This window comes from Papio anubis, chromosome 14 (assembly GCF_008728515.1).
Source record: "Papio anubis isolate 15944 chromosome 14, Panubis1.0, whole genome shotgun sequence".
Classification (NCBI taxonomy): domain Eukaryota; kingdom Metazoa; phylum Chordata; class Mammalia; order Primates; family Cercopithecidae; genus Papio; species Papio anubis.
The window spans coordinates 33,465,385-33,483,693 of NC_044989.1; the positions used below are offsets into that span (position 1 = coordinate 33,465,385).

Here is an 18,309-nt window from a genome sequence, read left to right on the forward strand (position 1 = left end):
TCCACAACACCACTTTGTTGTCAGTGTAAATAAGGGCGTAGCCCGAAAGCACTGAAGTCATTGACAACCAGTAGCCTTCCCATCAAAAATCCTTAACCCAGGAACCCGTGGGTGGCCCAAATGCATTCAATCTGTAGTGGCAACTGCTTTGCTAACAGAAGAAAGTAGAAAATTAGCCTTTAGAGGAAACCTCACTGTGAGCACAACTCACCAGTTCAGAACTATCTGAAGTCAAAAAAGCAGAAAGGAAGCTTACTAACTCAAAAATCTTAAAGTATGGGGCTATTCTGTTAGAGAAAGATAATTTAACATTAACCACTGAAAATTCCCTTAACCCAGCAGATTTCCTAAGAGGGGATTTAAATCTTAATTACCATACAAAGGTCCGACCAGACCTTGGAGGAACTCCCTTCAGGACAGGACAATAGATAGTTCCTCCCAGGTGATTGAGAAAAAAACACAACGGGTATTCAATAATTGAGGGAAACTCCTGTAGAAGCAGAGTTAAGAAAATTGCCCAATAATCGGTCTGCTCAAATGTGCAAGCTGTTTGCACTCAGCCAAGCTTAAAGTACTTACAGAATCAAAACCTGTATCTCAATCCTGACTCAAAAGGTTACCCACATCCTCTCTGAAATGAATTTGCATAAGAACTGTTGTTTGTAGGAATGCATCTTGATGGGGCAACTGGGTTATTATGAAATACTTAGGAACCCCGCCCAGCCCTAGAACTCACCCCTGAGTGCAAAGGCAATGTCAGGCATGCTGGTAAAGGACCACTAGAATCCAGCAGCCAGGACCCCTTTCTTTGTGGTCAAGAAAGGTGGGAATACAGGTGCAGGACTGCTACATCGGTGACCATAGCTAATCTGATAAGCAGAGGTCCATGGGTGGTTACGAACCCTGGAAAGGAATAAGTATTAGGATCATAGAGGATGCTCTAAGACTAATGCTCATCGGAAAATGACTAGGGGTACTGGCATCCCTATGTTCTTTTTTCAGATGGGAAATGTTCCCCCCCAAGGCAAAAACGCCCCTAAGATGTATTCTGGAGAATTCGGCCCAGTCAGAGTGTATGTACCTTTTTCCCTCTCAGACTTGAAGCAAATTAAAATAGACCTAGGTGAATTCTCAGATAACCCTGATGGCTATATTGATGTTTCACAAGGGTTAGGACGATCCTTTGATCTGACATGGAGACATATAATGTTACTTCTAAATCAGACAGTAACTCCAAATGAGAGAAGTGCTGCCATAACTGCAGCCCGAGAGTTTGGTGATCTCTGCTATCTCAGTCAGGTCAATGATAGGATGACAACAGAGGAAAGAGAACAATTCCCCACAGGCCAGTAGGCAGTTCCCAGTGTAGACCCTCACTGGGACGCACAATCAGAACATGGAGATTGGTGCTGCAGACATTTGCTAACTTAAGTGCTAGAAGAACTAAGGAACACTAGGAAGAAGCCTATGAATTATTCAATGATGTCCACTATAACACAGGGAAAGGAAGAAAATCCTACTGCCTTTCTGGAGAGACTAAGGGAGGCATTGAGAAAGCATACCTCTCTGTCACCTGACTCTATTGAAGGCCAACTAATCTTAAAGGGTAAGTTTATCACTCACTCAGCTGCAGACATTAGAAAAAAACTTCAAAAGTCCGCCTTAGGCCCGGAGCAAAACTTAGAAATCCTATTGAACTTGGCAACCTCAGTTTTTTATAATAGAGATAAGGAGGAGCAGGCAGAACAGGACAAACAGATAAAAAGGCTATTGCTTTAGTCATGACCCTCAGGCAAGCAGACTTTGGAGGCTCTGGAACACGGAAAGACTGAGCAAATCAAATGTCTAACAGGGCTTGCTTCCAGTGCGTTCTACAAGGACACTTTAAAAAAGATTGTCCGAATAGAAATAAGCCGCCCCCTCCTCCATGCCCCCTATGTCAAGGGAATCACTGGAAGGCCCACTGCCCCAGGGGATGAAGGTCCTATGAGTCAGAAGCCACTAACCAGATGATCCAGCAGCAGGACTGAGGGTGCCTGGGGCAAGCGCCAGCCCATGCCATCACCTCACAGAGCCCCAGGTATGCTTGAGCATTGACAGCCAGGATGTTAACTGTCTCCTGGACACTGGCACGACCTTCTCAGTCTTACCCTCCTGTCCCAGACAACTGTCCTCCTGATCTGTCAATATCCGAGGGGGTCCTAGGACAGCCAGTCACTAGATCCCCAGCCACTAAGTTGTGACTGGGGAACTTTACTCTTATCACATGATTTTCTAATTATGCCTGTAAGCCCCACTCCCTTGTGAGGGAGAGACATTCTAGCAAAAGCAGGGGCCATTATACACCTGAACATAGGAGAAGGAACACCCATTTGTCGTCCCCTGCTTGAGGAAGGAATTAATCCTGAAGTCTGGGCAACAGAAGGACACTATGGATGAGCAAAGAATGCCCGTCCTGTTCAAGTTAAACTAAAGGATTCCGCCTCCTTTCCCTACCAAAGGCAGTACCCCCTTAGACCCGAGTCCCCTCCAAAAGATTGTTAAGGACCTAAAAGCCCAAGGCCTAGTAAACCATGGAATAGCCCCTGCAATACTCCAGTTTTAGGAGTACAGAAACCCAGTGGACAGTGGAGGTTAGTGCAAAATCTCAGGATTATCAATGAGGCTGTTGTCCCTCTATACCCAGCGGTACCTAACCCTTACACTCTGCTTTCCCAAATACCAGAGGAAGCAGAGTGGTTTACAGTCCTGGACCTTAAGGATGCCTTTTTCTGCATCCCTGTACATCCTGACTCTCAATTCTTGTTTGCCTTTGAAGATCCTTCAAACCCAATGTCTCAACTCACCTGGACTGTTTTAGCCCAAGGGTTCACGGGTAGCCCCCATCTATTTGGCCATGCATTAGCCCAAGGCTTGAGCCAGTTCTCATACCTGGACACTCTTGTCCTTCAGTAAGTGGATGATATACTTTTAGCCACCCGTTGTTCAGAAACCTTGTGCCATCAAGCCACCCAAGTGCTCTTTTGTTTTTTGGTAGGGGACAGAGTCTCACTCTGTCACCCAGGCTGGAGTGCAGTGGCACAATCTCGGCTCACTGCAAGTTCTGCCTCCTGGGTTCACGCCATTCTCCTGCCTCAGCCTCCCGAGTAGCTGGGACTACAGGCACCTGCCACCACGTCCAGCTAATTTTTTGTATTTTTAGTAGAGACGGGGTTTCACCACGTTAGCCAGGATGGTCTCCATCTCCTGACCTTGTGATCTGCCTGTGTCGGCCTCCCAAAGTGCTGGGATTATAGGCGTGAGCCACTGCGCCCAGCCCCACCCAAGCACTCTTAAATTTCCTCGCACCTGTGGCTACAAGGTTTCCAAACCAAAGGCTCAGCTCTGCTCACAGCAGGTTAAATACTTAGGGCTAAAATTATCCAAAGGCACCCTCAGTGAGAAAGGTATCCAGCCTATACTGACTTATCCTCATCCCAAAACACTAAAGCAACTAAGAGGATTCCTTGGCATAAAAGGCTTCTGCCAAATATGGATTCCCAGGTACGGCGAAATAGCCAGCCCATTATATACACTAATTAAGAAAACTCAGAAAGCCAATACCTATTTAGTAAGATGGACACCTGAAGCAGAAGTGGCTTTCCAGGCCCTAAAGAAGGCCCTAACCCAAGCCCCAGTGTTAAGCTTGCCAACAGGGCAAGACTTTTCTTTATATGTCACAGAAAAAATAGGAATAGCTCTAGGAGTCCTTACACAGGTCCGAGGGACCAGCTTGCAACCCGTGGCATACTTGAGTAAGGAAACTGATGTAGTGACAGAGTTGGCCTCATTGTTTACAGGTAGTGGCAGCAGTAGCAGTCTTAGTATCTGAAGCAGTTAAAATGATACAAGGAAGAGATCTTACTGTGTGGACATCTCATGACGTGAACGGCATACTCACTGCTAAAGGAGACTTGTGGCTGTCAGACAACCATTTGCTTAAATATCAGACTCTATTACTTGAAGGACCAGTGCTGCAACTGCACACTTCTGCAACTCTTAATCCAGCCACATCTCTTCCAGACAATGAAGAAAAAGTAGAACATAACTGTCAACAAGTAATTGCTCAAACCTGCACTGCTTGAGGGGACATTCTAGAGGTTCTCTTGACTGATCCCAACCTCAACTTGTATACTGATGGAAGTTCCGTTGTAGAAAATGGACTTCAAAAAGCGGGGTATGCAGTGGTCAGTGATAATGGAATACTTTAAACTAATCCCCTCACTCGAGGAACTAGTTCTTAGCTGGAAGAACTAATATCCCTCACTCAGGCACTAGAATTAGGAGAAGGAAAAAGGGTAAATATATAGAGAGACTCTAAGTATGCTTACCTAGTCCTCCATGCCCATGCAGCAACATGGAGAGAAAGGGAATTCCTAACTTCTGAGAGAACACCTATCAAACATCAGGAAGCCATTAGGAGATTATTATCGGCTATACAGAAATCTAAAGAGGTGTCAGTCTTACACTGCCGGGGTCATCAGAAAGGAAAGGGAAATAGAAGGGAACTGCCAAGCGGATATTGAAGCCAAAAGAACCGCAAGGTGGGACCCTCCATTAGAAATGCTTATAGAAGGACCCCTAGTATGGGGTAATCCCCTATGGGAAACCAAGCGCCAGTACTCAGCTGAAGAAATACAATGGGGAACCTCACGAGGACATAGTTTCCTCCTCCCCAGGATGGCTAGCCACCAAAGAAGGGAAAATACTTTTGCCTGCAGCTAACCAATGGAAATTACTTAAAACCCTTCACCAAACCTTTCACATAGGCATTGATAGCACCCATCAGATGGCCAAATCATTATTTTTGGGACCAGGCCTTTTCTTTTTTTTTTTTTCTTTTTCTTTTTTTTTTTTGAGATGAAGTCTTGCTCTGTCACCCAGGCTGGAGTGCAGTGGCTGGATCTCAGCTCACTGCAAGCTCCGCCTCCCAGGTTTGCACCATTCTCCTGCCTCAGCCTCCCGAGTAGCTGGGACTACAGGCGCCCGCCACCTCGCCCAGCTAGTTTTTTTTTTTTGTATTTTTTAGTAGAGATGGGGTTTCACCATGTTAGCCAGGATGGTCTCGATCTCCTGACCTCATGATCCGCCTGTCTCGGCCTCCCAAAGTGCTGGGATTACAGGCTTGAGCCACCGCACCCGGCCTGGGACCAGGCCTTTTCAAAACTATCAAGCAGATAGTCAGGGCCTGTGAAGTGTGCCAAAGAAATAATCTCCTGCACTGCAGGCCATGCATTTCAATCCCTGTATCTTTAACTTCTTTGCTAAGTTTGTCTCTTCCAGAATCGAAGCTATAAAACTACAAATGGTTTTTCAAATGGAGCCCCAGATGCAGTCCATGACTAAGATCTACCACGGACCCCTGGACCAGCCTGCTAGCCCATGCTCTGATGTTGATGACATCGAAGGCACCCCTTCTGAGGAAATCTCAACTTCACGACCCCTCCTACACCCCAATTCAGCAAGAAGCAGTTAGAACAGTTGTCGGCCAACCTCCCCAACGGCACTTGGGTTTTCCTATTGAGAGGGGGCCTGAGAGACAGGATTAGCTGGATTTCCTAGGCCGACTAAGAATCCCTAAGCCTAGCTGGGAAGGTGAGCATATCCACCTTTAAACACAGGGCTTGCTAGTTAGCTCACACCTGACCAGTCAGGTAGTAAAGAGAGCTCACTAAAATGCCAATTAGGCTAAAACAGGAGGTAAAGAAATAGTCAATCTATCACCTGAGAGCACAGGGGGAGGGACAATGATTGGGATATAAACCCAGGCATTCGAGCTGGCAACAGCAACCCCCTTTGGGTCCCCTCCCATTTTATGGGAGCTCTGTTTTCACTCTATTAAATCTTGCAACTGCAAAAAAAATTTTTTCTGAGTCGTCATTTTGGCTAAATAAATGACGTACGGTAACCTGGAATTCTATTTCATAATATCAAGTGTTTTACACCTTTAACATATTTCCTAGGCTTCCCAAAATCAAATTTCAGCTTTGAAATAGTCTTTTCTGACTCCTGAATTTTGAATGCTACAGAGGGCTCCTGAAGCATCCAAAAGAGAGGTAAACAGGATTATCTGACATATTTAGTTACATGGGGTTGTCAGAATAAAAATAATGTTTAATCTTGTTCAGGTTATATTTTAGTGAATAAGAATATGTGTTCCAAAATTGTATGGGATTTCTAAAATTCTAATGTCTAAGTATATGCTATCAATCATAATTAAGGTTACTATGTTAAGTTATTGTAAACTATAGAAATAACCAAATTTGTCAATCATGGTTTTTTTTTTTTTTTTTTTTTGTCTTGTTTTGATCCTTTCAAAAGATGGTTCCTGATGTCTTTGGAGATTGTGACATTGGAATAAAGGAAGAATGTTCAAGAATCATGAAGAGATGAAATGTTCATGAGTATCAAGCAGAAAAGAGTTAACTGAATGAACTAAACTGACAGATAACTGAAGTAATCTTTTTTTAACTTTTTGCTTAAAACATTGCTAATCCTTGTTTTGTTTTTGAGAGTCAAGGAAACTTTTCTTTTGAGCTAGCTACAGTATTTAACAATTGAGTAACGTCTACTCCTGTGAACAAAATTTGTAGGATATTTGTTTCTCTCTGCCTGGTTTCTCTAGAATTTGGAAGCTATTTGTGAGTATTCTTAACTTATGGCAATATGTTTGCATAAGTGCAATAAGAATCCATTTTCTCTTGCAACAGGATGCAATTGGAGAGACTGGTTGCTTTACTAAGCCTTCCACTGGAAGGATGTGCTTACCTTTAAGGAACCAAGCTTTACTTGCAGAGCCAATAAAAGCCCCTTGGGAAAACTGTCCTCATATCTTGTCTACACAGTTCCTGTACAGGGTTGCTAACCTGTGTTGAGTAAAGAATGTCATTTTCTAACAGGCTCAGGAGCCCCAAGTTATCTTGGGACCCCAACAAGAGAGGAATTTGGAAACTCAAAGGTATTTGAGGATACAAACCCATGTCTGGGCTTGGCTTTAAAAAGTCTTGTCTGAGATTCCTTATAGAACAGAGTTCCATCAGAGCCCATTTAAAAAGCCTATATGAAAATAATTATTTTTGCTGCACTTTATGCAAATACTCAGGCCAAGTATAAGACTAAAGTTTATTTTGCAAACAAATCAGTCCTATCATGATTTGTTTTTAACAAAAATGAGCACTGGAGAGAGAAAATCATGTTTCAAAACTTACACTTTTGTCATTAAATTCTAGTCACATCAGTTGCTTTTTAAGTTTTCACGTATGTTTTAGACTAACCCTGCTTATTCCTGTGAACCAACCAGTGATCTCCAGCTGCAGCTCAGAAGGAACAAAAGGAATGGGTAATGTAAAAATCTGGATTAAATATTCTAGTTCTGGGCAATTATCTTGCAAATCTTGCCAGGTGATAGGAGTAAATAGGGTGCCCCTAACAGGAGGTTTCTTTTTTGGGAAAACAAGACCAAAGGAGCTAACTAAACTAAACCAAGCCCCATGCACCCAAATCTTGGCAGGCATAACTATTAATACAGCCACCAGTTTTTTGGGCATGTTAGCAGCCTGGGGATTTTTGAGCTGTCCTTATCCCCTTGTTCCATTTTAATCCATGTCTTCTAATAACCCTCTTTGTCTCTTCTCACTTTCAGGCCATCAAACTCCAACGTTCATGCAACCAGAGCCTTGGATGATGACTTCTTTTTACCAGGGACCCTTAGATAGGCCTCTGAGGGAGATCTGACTGCTGTTTTCCCAAAATAACAGGCCCTGTCAGCATGAAGTAGTTAAAATTGGTCATTGTTCTTATCCTAATGGAAGTTAAATGTACTTCTTCAGAGTGGGGAATGATAGAGGTAGAAAGCAGAAAAATGCTTAGGCAGATAGGAGTGAGTCCCCAGTGAAACCCCACCTCCAAGTCAAAGACAGTTTAAAGCCTGAAAGTCATGCTACAAGTTAAATCCACAGACTGGATTGAGAACCTATCTTCCTATTTGGTGCACTTTCCTCTTACTGATCCCTGCCTTTCATCTATTTTACATATACCTAACCTTCCATAATTTTTTTTACACTATTGTGACCACCTTTGAGTGGTGCCTTTGTTTTAACATTTTTTACTGACTCACAAAACAATCAGTATGCCCTCCCCATTCTGTGCCTATGAAAACCCTGAACTCAGCCACACTTTGAAACTGTCCACCTTTGGGCAGGAGTGGGGACTGCCTACCTTCAGGCAGGAGACAGAGACAACCCAAACTTCCCCTCTCCTCTCCACTGAGAGCTGTTTCATCACTCAATAAAATTCTCTGCCCTCATCACCCTTCAATTGTCAGTGTGACCTCATTCTTCTTGGATGTTGGACAAGAATTGGAGACCACTGAATGCAGGGACTGACTGTGCAGTCACAGCAGCCATGGGAGCCATGGGCCATAGTACAAGCCAAAGGTGGCCCAGTGGGCCGAGTAGACAGGGTGCCCCCTGCTGCAAGCCTGGCAAAAGGGCCGAGAAAAATTCTGCATCAGTATTATTTGGACTCTGATATGCTATTTAAAAGGAAGTTAATTCAGAAATGCAGCCCAGCATGGCAATGTAATATTAGAAATAAAATCTAAATTATTTTCTTGCCTATGGAGTTATGTTAAAATTCATTTATTAAGTGAAATCTGGAGGCTATTTTGTTTAAGTGTCATCTCTGTGAAAAGTCATCCTCTGTTGATAAAAGAATAAAAAGCTTTTGGAGTAAGTATTCATGCAGAACACCACTGCATAGATTCCTGGAATGGTTAGGGCTACTTCTTCTTTGCACTCCATCAATAAGCTAAATGCAGTGAAGATAAAAAGTGAGAGGCTGTGACAAAGAATCCTCTGTGGTCCATTGTGTGAATGATTTATAAATAATAGATGATGTTTATAATGATTCTGTCAGGTCAAAAACTGTGAAAACCAGAGCAGTAAAGAAGATTGCCTGAGGGGTAGGATTGTTACTCAGGATATAATTGTTTTGTTCTTTTATTTAGTAATTCATTTCGCAGAAATCAGCCATGTTACGCCACCCTAGAGATTCAGCCCCCTATATGTCAAAACTGACTTTTTTTTGAGACATGGTCTGTCTCTGTTTCTTAGGCTGGAGTGCAGTGGTGTGAACATGGCTCACTGCAGCCTCAATCTCCTAGGTTCAAATGATCCTCTCACCTCAGCTGGGACCACAGGTGAACATCATCATGCCTGGCTAATTTTTTTACCTTTTTAATTTTGTAGAGATGAGGGGCTCTCCATGTCGTCCTGGCTGATTGTGAACTCCTGAACTCAAGTGACTTCCTGCCTCAGCCTCCCAAAATTTTGGGATTACAGGTGTGAGCCACCACACCCAGCCCAAACTGACTTTATTAGATAGATGAAGATGATGACGAATCAGCAGTGATCAGAAACTTTTTCAATAAGGTAAGATTTGATGATCCATACATACATCCCTTGTTCTTCAGACCTGCATTACAAGTATAAATCTAATATTATAATTAATTCAAAGGAAGTGTTAAATAAGACTATTTTATGTCATAAAGTAAGTTTTTGAGCTTAGGTCAAAGAAATATTCAAACTTCTATTATAACCTACATATTTAAACTATGAGAAAACTAACATCAGAAGTTAGGGAATTGGCTGGGCGTGGTGTTTCTCTCCTATAATCCCAGCACTTTGGGAGGCTGAGGTGGGATGATCACTTGAGCCCAGGAGTTTGACACTAGCCTGCAATACAGTGAGACCCTATCTCTATAAAAAAGTAATGTTAGGGAGTATGTCTAAAGCTGCACACAGGAGAAAATTCATAGTATCAAATGCTTGGAAAAATCAAAATAAATAAGTTAGATATTCAAGAAACTAGGAAAAAACAATAAAGCAACTGTGAAAACTAGGATAATGTATTAGTTTTTACAAAGCAAAAATGTGTTCCTTGAAACACTTTAGGACTTGATTTGTTTAACAAATAATTTTTTTTTTGCCTTCCCTGACTATTCATACACAAAAATACTGTATCTGCAGGAGTGCCAGATGACTGTCTTCAAAGGGAGGATATAATTTTTGGAGTTATGTGTAATTTGAGAATTTTGAATGAAATAAGTGATCTGTCTTTAATGATCTAGATGATCGCCTGTCTTTAATTAAATAGATGATATACGTAATGTAAATAACGACTTAACGGGTGCAGCACACCAACATGGCACATGTATATGTATGTAACAAACCTGCACGCTGTGCACATGAACCCTAGAACTTAAAGTATAATAAATAAATAAACAAACAAACAAATAAATAAATAATCTGTTTTTAATGATCTAGATTTGTTTTTGTTGCTGTTAAAAAAAGAGGTGAGGGCTGGGGGTGGTGGCTCATGCTTGCAATCCCAGCACTTTGGGAGGCCAGGGTAGGTGGATCACGAGGTCAGGAGATCGAGACCATCCTGGCTAACATGGTGAAACCCTGTCTCTACTAAAAATACAAAAAATTAGCTGGGCATGGTGGTGGGTGCTTGCAGTCTCAGTTACTTGGGAGGCTGAGGCAGGAGAATGGCATGAACCCGGGAAGTGGAGCTTGCAGTGAGCTGATATCGCGCCACTGTACTCCAGCCTGGGTGACAGAGCGAGACTCCATCTCAAAAAAACAAACAAACAAACAAACAAAAAAAAAACACAAAAAATTAACTAACTAAATAAATAAAATAAAAATAAAAAATAAATAGATTAAAAAAGAGGTGAGACCAAGTTATTTTGCCTTTACTCAAACACTGTGGGACTATGCTTTGAAACTAAAAAGACAGATAATGCTCCATTAAACAAACAGAATATTCCCAATGTTCACAGTCATACTTCAATTTTACTCCTCAGATACCTAGTTCCCCTCCTAAAAGCTCATCATTTTTTGATATGTTTTAATAGAATAGTTTCTCTATATTCCCCTGGCAGCATAATATGATGCTGTTTTGACCCCTGTTTTTCCTTCTTAACGATGTATCTTGGAAGATAACTCCATATGAGTACATAAATAGCTTCTTGCATTCTTTTTATGGTTGCATAGTATTCCAGCTTGATAGGGCAAGTTTTTGCTCATCTGTTTTCATTTTCTTACTTACTTTTCAATGTGGTTTAGAATCTGCTTGTTTAATTAAAAAAACCCTTTTGGAATTTAAAATTGAGAGTATGCTAAATTTAGATTAATTTATAAATATTTGACATCTTTGTGATGCTGTGTCTTCTAAGCCAAGCACATGATATTTTTCCATATGTTTAAGTCTTTTTAACCTCAATGAACATGTTATAGTGTTTTTATATTCTTAATACATTTTTTTTTTTTTTTTTTTTTTTTTTTTGTGGCGAGCGTCTCACTGTGTTACCCAGGCTGGAGTGCAGGGGTGCTATCTTGGCTCACTGCAACCTCCACTTCCTGGGTTCAAGCAGTTCTCCTGCCTCAGTCTCCCCAGTAGCTGGGATTACAGGCACTAGCCATCTCGCCCTGCTAATTTTTGTATTTTAGTAGAGATGGGGTTTCACCATGTTGGCCAGTCTGGTCTCAAACTCCTGACCTCAAGCAATCTACCCACCTCGGCCTCCCATAGTGCTGGGATTACAAGCATGAGCCACTGCTCCCGGCCCAATGCAGTTCTTAAATTTGTTTCAACATAAATAATCTCTTCTGTTATTGTTTTAAATTATCTCTTTCTTTCCAATATATCTGCTAATTGGCCGTTTGACCATTGAAGGCTATTAATAACTATACATTAATTTTGAGCCTACCCACTTTAGAGAATTATTTTATTGTTTGTGATGTTTCTTTTATCTTTTTTGGTTCTCCAAGTATACAATTATATCATTTATAATTAATGATTCTTTTACTTCCTCTCCTGTCTAATTGAATTGGCTAATACCTACTAGAACAATATTAAAAACTAATGAGCATAGTGAAAATCCTTGTCTTATCCATTTTTTCCTTTTCCTAAGTAGATTGTGGTTGGATTTGTTTTAAGTTTATGTAAATCTTCTCTTGATTGTAAGGGATGCTCCTAATAAGGAAATGCTATGATTAGAACAGTGGTAGTAGAACAAATGGGCAACCGGAGACTCATCAGGGCTTTCCCAGCTCAGCCATGAGGTATCAGTAAAGCAGTGTAGGATACCAGGTTGGGCCAAAGGATGAAAAGAGGTTCATACACTGATCAAGAAACTAGCAGAGGCAGGCATGCTTAAAGAGACTTCTTCCACCCTACTAGCACCACTAGGTGGCTGGTGACAAAGCCATTGGTATTTGATGCCTCATTGTGGGTTGCTGCTGCAAGCTCTTTGCTGCAGCAGTCCTCCTTGCCCCTGCACTGCCAGATATAATAATCACAGAGTCCATTGGGTGGACTGGGGAGCCTGGCTCATGCTGGTGGACGTGCTAATGTTTTCTTCAGATTCTACTGCATCCTTACGATCAGACACTGTTTGACTTCATGGGACTTGGATTACACTCATATTCAATATGCTGCCTTAAAACAACTTTAAATCTCTCTCGATTTTTCACCATTGGATAGGCTGAGACACAGGAAACAATGAAACCTTACCAGAGCTGTCTTGCTACCACTACAAGAATGGCATTATTCTTATTGTTAGAGATAGGGACAGCATACTGTCTGTCCTAGATAAATAGACAACTATCTGAGTTTTGGTCTAAAAGCCTCCCAAAACCCAAGTTTTGCAGTGCCTATGGTAAACTTGTTCAGTATTGGATGTGCTTCTTATCTCATATAGGGATTCTCCTCAGCCCAGCCATTAGATTGCTGGAAAGGCATCCACTTTGACCAGCAACATGCCTTAGAAGCTCTCTAACAATCGGTACAGATTCCTTCAGACTGTGGCCAGTCACCTGGACAGCATGTTTCAGTGATGACATTTTATAGAACAGAACCCATGGGAAAAAAGATGTGACCATGAGGCAATGATGCCCTTTGGAATTTGTTAGTAGCATTTTCCTGGCACCACCGTCTCATTTCAGAGAGTATTCTTTGCTTTTTTTTTTTTTTTCTTTTTTCTTTTTCTTTTTTTTGAGACAGAGTCTCGCTCTTTCGCCCAGGCTGGAGTGCAGTGGCTGGATCTCAGCTCACTGCAAGCTCCGCCTCCTGGGTTCACGCCATTCTCCTGCCTCAGCCTCTCGAGTAGCTGGAACTACAGGTGCCAGCCACCACGTCCGTCTAATTTTTGTTTTTGTATTTTTAGTAGAGACGGGATTTCACTGTGTTAGCCAGGATGGTCTTGATCTCCTGACCTCATGATCCGCCCACCTCGGCCTGGGTGCTGGTAGACACAGAGTAACATAGGCAGGTCATGTGTGCTTAAGTTTTGTTTTTCTTATCATTTGATGAATCCCAGATGAGAACCCCAACAAAGTGGGTTGCTCAAGAAACGTCCATTTTTAAGTGAAAGTGGTATATGCATGGAAGAAATAAACCAGGTATTAAAGGCATCTCAGAGGTAAAGGGAAAAGCATCTAATCACCCTTTCTTTGCATGTTTTAGAGGCAAGGACTCAGCTTTCCTGATGGCTTCCATACCCCTGGGTTCCTGAGGATACCTGGTTCTGGTTGTAGATGCATCAGCTAAGTTAAAGGCAGTTCATATACAAGGGGTTGCCAAACCTGTACAGCATCAAAAATAAATCCTTGCATCTCTAGTTGGAATCTACAATCTGTTCAATGGGTAGAAATGAGCACTGTGGTCGCCCTGGAGAAACAGTCCCCCAAGTGAACCTTGTTACATTTTGATAGATTCCTGGACAGGTACCCTCCTTGTCTTACTTTTGTTTTCTTTTTGTTTTTGTTTCACACTATTAGGGCTTTCTGGTGTTACTCCTAACTTTAATAGGATTGCCTTTAGTCCTGCTATGTTGGCTTTGGGATTGAAATAGAACTATGCATATATAATTAATATAATATAAATAAATATAATATTTAAATAGCATAGCATATAATAAATATAAATACATCAATATATAATATATTCAGGAAATATCTACCTATTTCTATTTCAGTATTTAGGATAGTTGTCATATAAGTTTCCTGCTTAGATATTTTAATATGGTGAGTTGTAACACACTATGCATTTCTAGAATAAACCCTACTTGGTTTCCATGAATCTGTGCATAAAAAATACAAGCTCACTCTTAAAATATCCTCCACAGAATGACGGTAGCAGACACTATTTATTTATTTGCCTACCTGTCACCCATTTCTTATTCTTTTCCCCCTTCTATTAAATTCCAACTTGTGAGGTGTTATACGCATTGCTCTAAATGGCCATCTGTTTCATTAAACCAAACATTATCAATTACGTTTCTTGACCAGTAATTGAATCAAGATGCATTAATCTGCTAAAGATGTGCAGTGCTCAAGAAGGCATTCATCTCACCCTGTTGCATGTAGTCATGAGGACAGTGGATAAAGATATCATCTTGGAGAGTAAAACCAGAAGTCCAGGTGGACAGGGGACAAGAGAGATCCTCCCAGGCAACAGACTCGCGGAGTGACAGTTGGGTCACCAAAGGAGGGCTCTCTCTGTTGCTATGATAAGGTTTCCTTGCATTTCTGTCCAGCAGGATATATAAAACAGGCCCCATCAATTAGTGATTAGTGTACTCTGTTCCCTCTCTCTCTTCCTTTAGTTAAAAGAAAAATTACTTTTGTGCATTTTCTTCCTTACTATGGGATACTACACAATAAAGGCAAAAAAAGACTGGATTGTCTGTAGAGAATTTAAAAACAATAATAAAATTGACTGAAGTCTATCTGCTTTTGATGATCACTGTGCACCAGACATTCTGAACCATGTCAGTGATAAAAATACCATTTTCCACCAGGGTGGACAGCACCTACTGGCATCTTCCTTCATACCTCGCTTTTGATAACATCACAAAATTAATGCCGAATTAATTGCCAGATTAGCCTAGCCTGGGGCTTTTGTATGTTGGGACTTCTTGTTATGTGAAGTGTTATTGCTAAAGCCACTTTGAGTCAAGTTTTCTGTTACTCCTCTAGGAGGCTTTACTTGATCCTCTGCTAGGGAGCTAATCTATATATCATCCTCTCTGCTAACACTATAGCTTTTCTATACCTCTTTGGTCACACTTGTTTATAATTTTTTATTTGGCATTCCAATGATATTTTGAACTCCTTGAGGTCATAAAGTTTATCTTATTTGTATTTATCTTCCTAGGACTATACATGTCATACTGGTTGCTCAATAACTTACTGTCCCCTGAATATGTCTGTAGCCTTATCTGGCTAGTGTTATGCAGTCATCACTGTTAGCATGTTACCCTTTTGGAATACCCATGCTGTAATGTGGACAACAGAAATTTAATAAGACTTAATAACTATATATTTACTTTGTATTCTCAGATAAGCCATCTTGGTCTTAAAAATAAAACTTCATGGTGTGGTAAGCAATGTGTTTTCTAGTTACTTTCAGGTCTTTTGTCGGTTATGTATACCCACATACTTTTTTTTCTTTTCTTTTCTTTTTTTTTTTTTAGACAGCATCCTGCTATGTTACCCAGGCTGGAGTGCAGTGGTGCAATCTTGGCTCACTGTAACCTCTGCCTCCCAAGCTCAAGAGATCCTCCCACCTCAGCCTCTCGAGTAGCTGGGACTACAGGAGTGTGCCACCACATCCAGATAATTTGTATAGAGACAAGGTTTCACCATATTGGCCAAGCTGGTCTTGAACTTCTGAGCTCAAGCAATCCACCCACCTTGACCTCCCAAAGTCTTACGATTACAGGCATGTGCCACTGCCCCTGGCCTAGATACTTTTGGTGAAGATGTAAGAAGCCTACTAAATATACATACAACAAAACCTTTTTAAAAGAAACATACACTTTTCCTAAATCAGAGCTTAGTATTTATTAGTTTCCTGTGTTACGGCTTAGAATCCACTAGATGGTACTATTACATAAGTGATCATAATGAAAACAATACACTGAAATTTTCTTCTCTGTTAAACAACTGCTTACTGAAATATTTTGTTTTTCATTTCAAACTGTAGCAGCTTGATTAATGATGTAACTTGGTCTAGTGTGAGGAAGTAAATTGTCATTATTAAGATTTATGATAAACTCCTCGCAAAATAAATGAGTAAGGCAATCAATTAGCAGTCATCTACTAGCTTATGTGCATAAACAATTGTGAACTACAACATGTTATATTTGAAAACTGAGCTCCTTTCAGAAAAAACTCTTTGGTGTTTATGAGAAGGAAACTGTATTTGGCGTGGATTTGAAATTTCCTGCTTTGTAGATGGCAATTTATTGACTATTCGGTGTTTACAAAGTTTTTCCAGGAAATCAACCACTAATCCGGGAAAGTCTAAACATTACACATTATGCAATTAGGAGAAGATTTGGCTCAGTGGAGCAGCAACATGGAAGCCTCCTTGTCATATTTTCATCAGTATCATGTTCTAGATCTACCTTGGAATATCCTTGGAAGAATCCTTGGAACTAAGTCAAGATGAACATGCTACATATAGAATTCTCTTCGGGTCAGGTGCAATGGCTCACACCTGTAATCCCAGCACTTTGGGAGGCTGAGGTGGGAGGATCACTCGAGCCCAGGAGATGGAGGCTGCAGTGAGCCAAGATCACACCACTGCCTTCCAGCCTGGGTGAAAAAAAGAATAGAATTTACTTTCATTATAACAGAATCTACAAATCACTAAAGTAGTGAACATATGGAGAATTTAGAGGCTTGAATGTAAAGGATAATTCTATACTTGTATTAAAAGCAGCAATTATACATATCAGCACCAAGGAAATGTAACCTAGTGATGAGCTAGTATTGCATTTTTTTTCTTTAAACTCTTTTTATTTTTATATTTTTAGATACAGGGTCTTGCTCTGTTGCCCAGGCTGCAGTGCAGTGATGTGATCATAATTCATTGAAGCATCAAACTCCTGGGGTCAAGCAATTGTCCTGCTTTGGCTTCCCAAAGCACCACATGCAAGCCCCTTTCTTGAAGCTGTTAAATTCCCCTAACTCAGGAGTTCTTAACCTAGTCCATGAATCCCGTGAGTGTTCACAGATAGAAACAGGGGTCCAGCAACTTTGAATGGAAGAATTACATCTAATTGATATCCAGCATTTCCTTTGGTTGTGAATGTAGACAATACACCATGGAAGTGTTATTAGTACCAGTGCTTTTAACATCAACAGAAATCATAGATATTTACGTGATATATCACATTTCTTGCAGCATCTTGAAAATGTCTTTCTTGTTAATCACACTTTAAAGTTATGATGGTATGGTTCTTTGCTGAATTTTCTTATTAATATGTTAATAAATAAAAAATGCATTATTCTATAATAGTTTAGAAACGATTTGACTACCATATTTCAGTGTAATTGTTTTCTTTCTAATCTTGTACATGACCTTATGCAATTGAAAATATCATTCTGACAAGGGTTCATAAGTTTCACACCAAACCACCATAGAGATACATAACAGAAAAATGTTCAGAAAATTTGCTCTAAGTCATATTTTGAGATAGGACATTCTGGCTAAGCTAAGCATTGCTTCTCTTCCTTAAAAAAAATGTAGCATCCTTTAGAAGGTGCCATCCAAGGGCATGACTGACCTAGAGGGTAGATGACCTTGAATAGAATCTATGATGATTCTCCCGTTTAGCTACAGGAGTGAATTTAGAAGGTGATTATTTCAAATAAGACAATATTCAGGATTTCTAAATTTATCAGCAAAATAAAGCTTTTTAAATGCAGAGCAGTTGACTTTCAACTTTCTGTAGCAAATGAGATTGAGAATTGAATTAAAAAGGCAGGAATCTTATTTCTTAGTATTCACTTCTCCTAAAGCAATTCGAAGTTTGTGGGGCTAGACTGAAGTTAACCTCTCCATTAACTCACAGGTCCGGGTAACTTCAAGAAGTTAAGAAATATTTAAGAAACATCAAAAAATATTTCTATCAGAAATAAAGTCAAAAGTTTGTGAAGTAAAATACAGTCATGCCCTGCATAAAGATGTTTCAGTCATCAATGGACCACATATATGATGGTGGTCTCGTAAGATTATGATGGAGCTGAAGCATTACTATTGCCTAGTAATGACAGGCTTAGACTAATGTGTGCGCTTGTATTTTATTGTTTTAAGAAAAAAATTTATTTATTTTTATGTTTTTATTTTTCTTGAGACAGAGTCTCACTTTGTCACCCAGGCTGGAGTGCAGTGGTGTGATCTTGGCTCACT

The 18,309-nt window shown here is 40.6% G+C and overlaps 1 long non-coding RNA gene across 3 annotated transcripts in view; it reads right to left on the reverse strand.

Annotated features, from left to right (window-relative positions):
• Positions 1-18,309, reverse strand: part of LOC101003100 — a 93,126-nt gene that overhangs the window by 15,990 nt on the left and 58,827 nt on the right. For all 3 annotated transcript variants that reach the window (XR_636260.4, XR_636259.4, XR_001893986.3), the window contains one exon: positions 9,272-9,513. This is a non-coding gene — a long non-coding RNA (uncharacterized LOC101003100). The remainder of the gene's footprint in view (positions 1-9,271; positions 9,514-18,309) is intronic.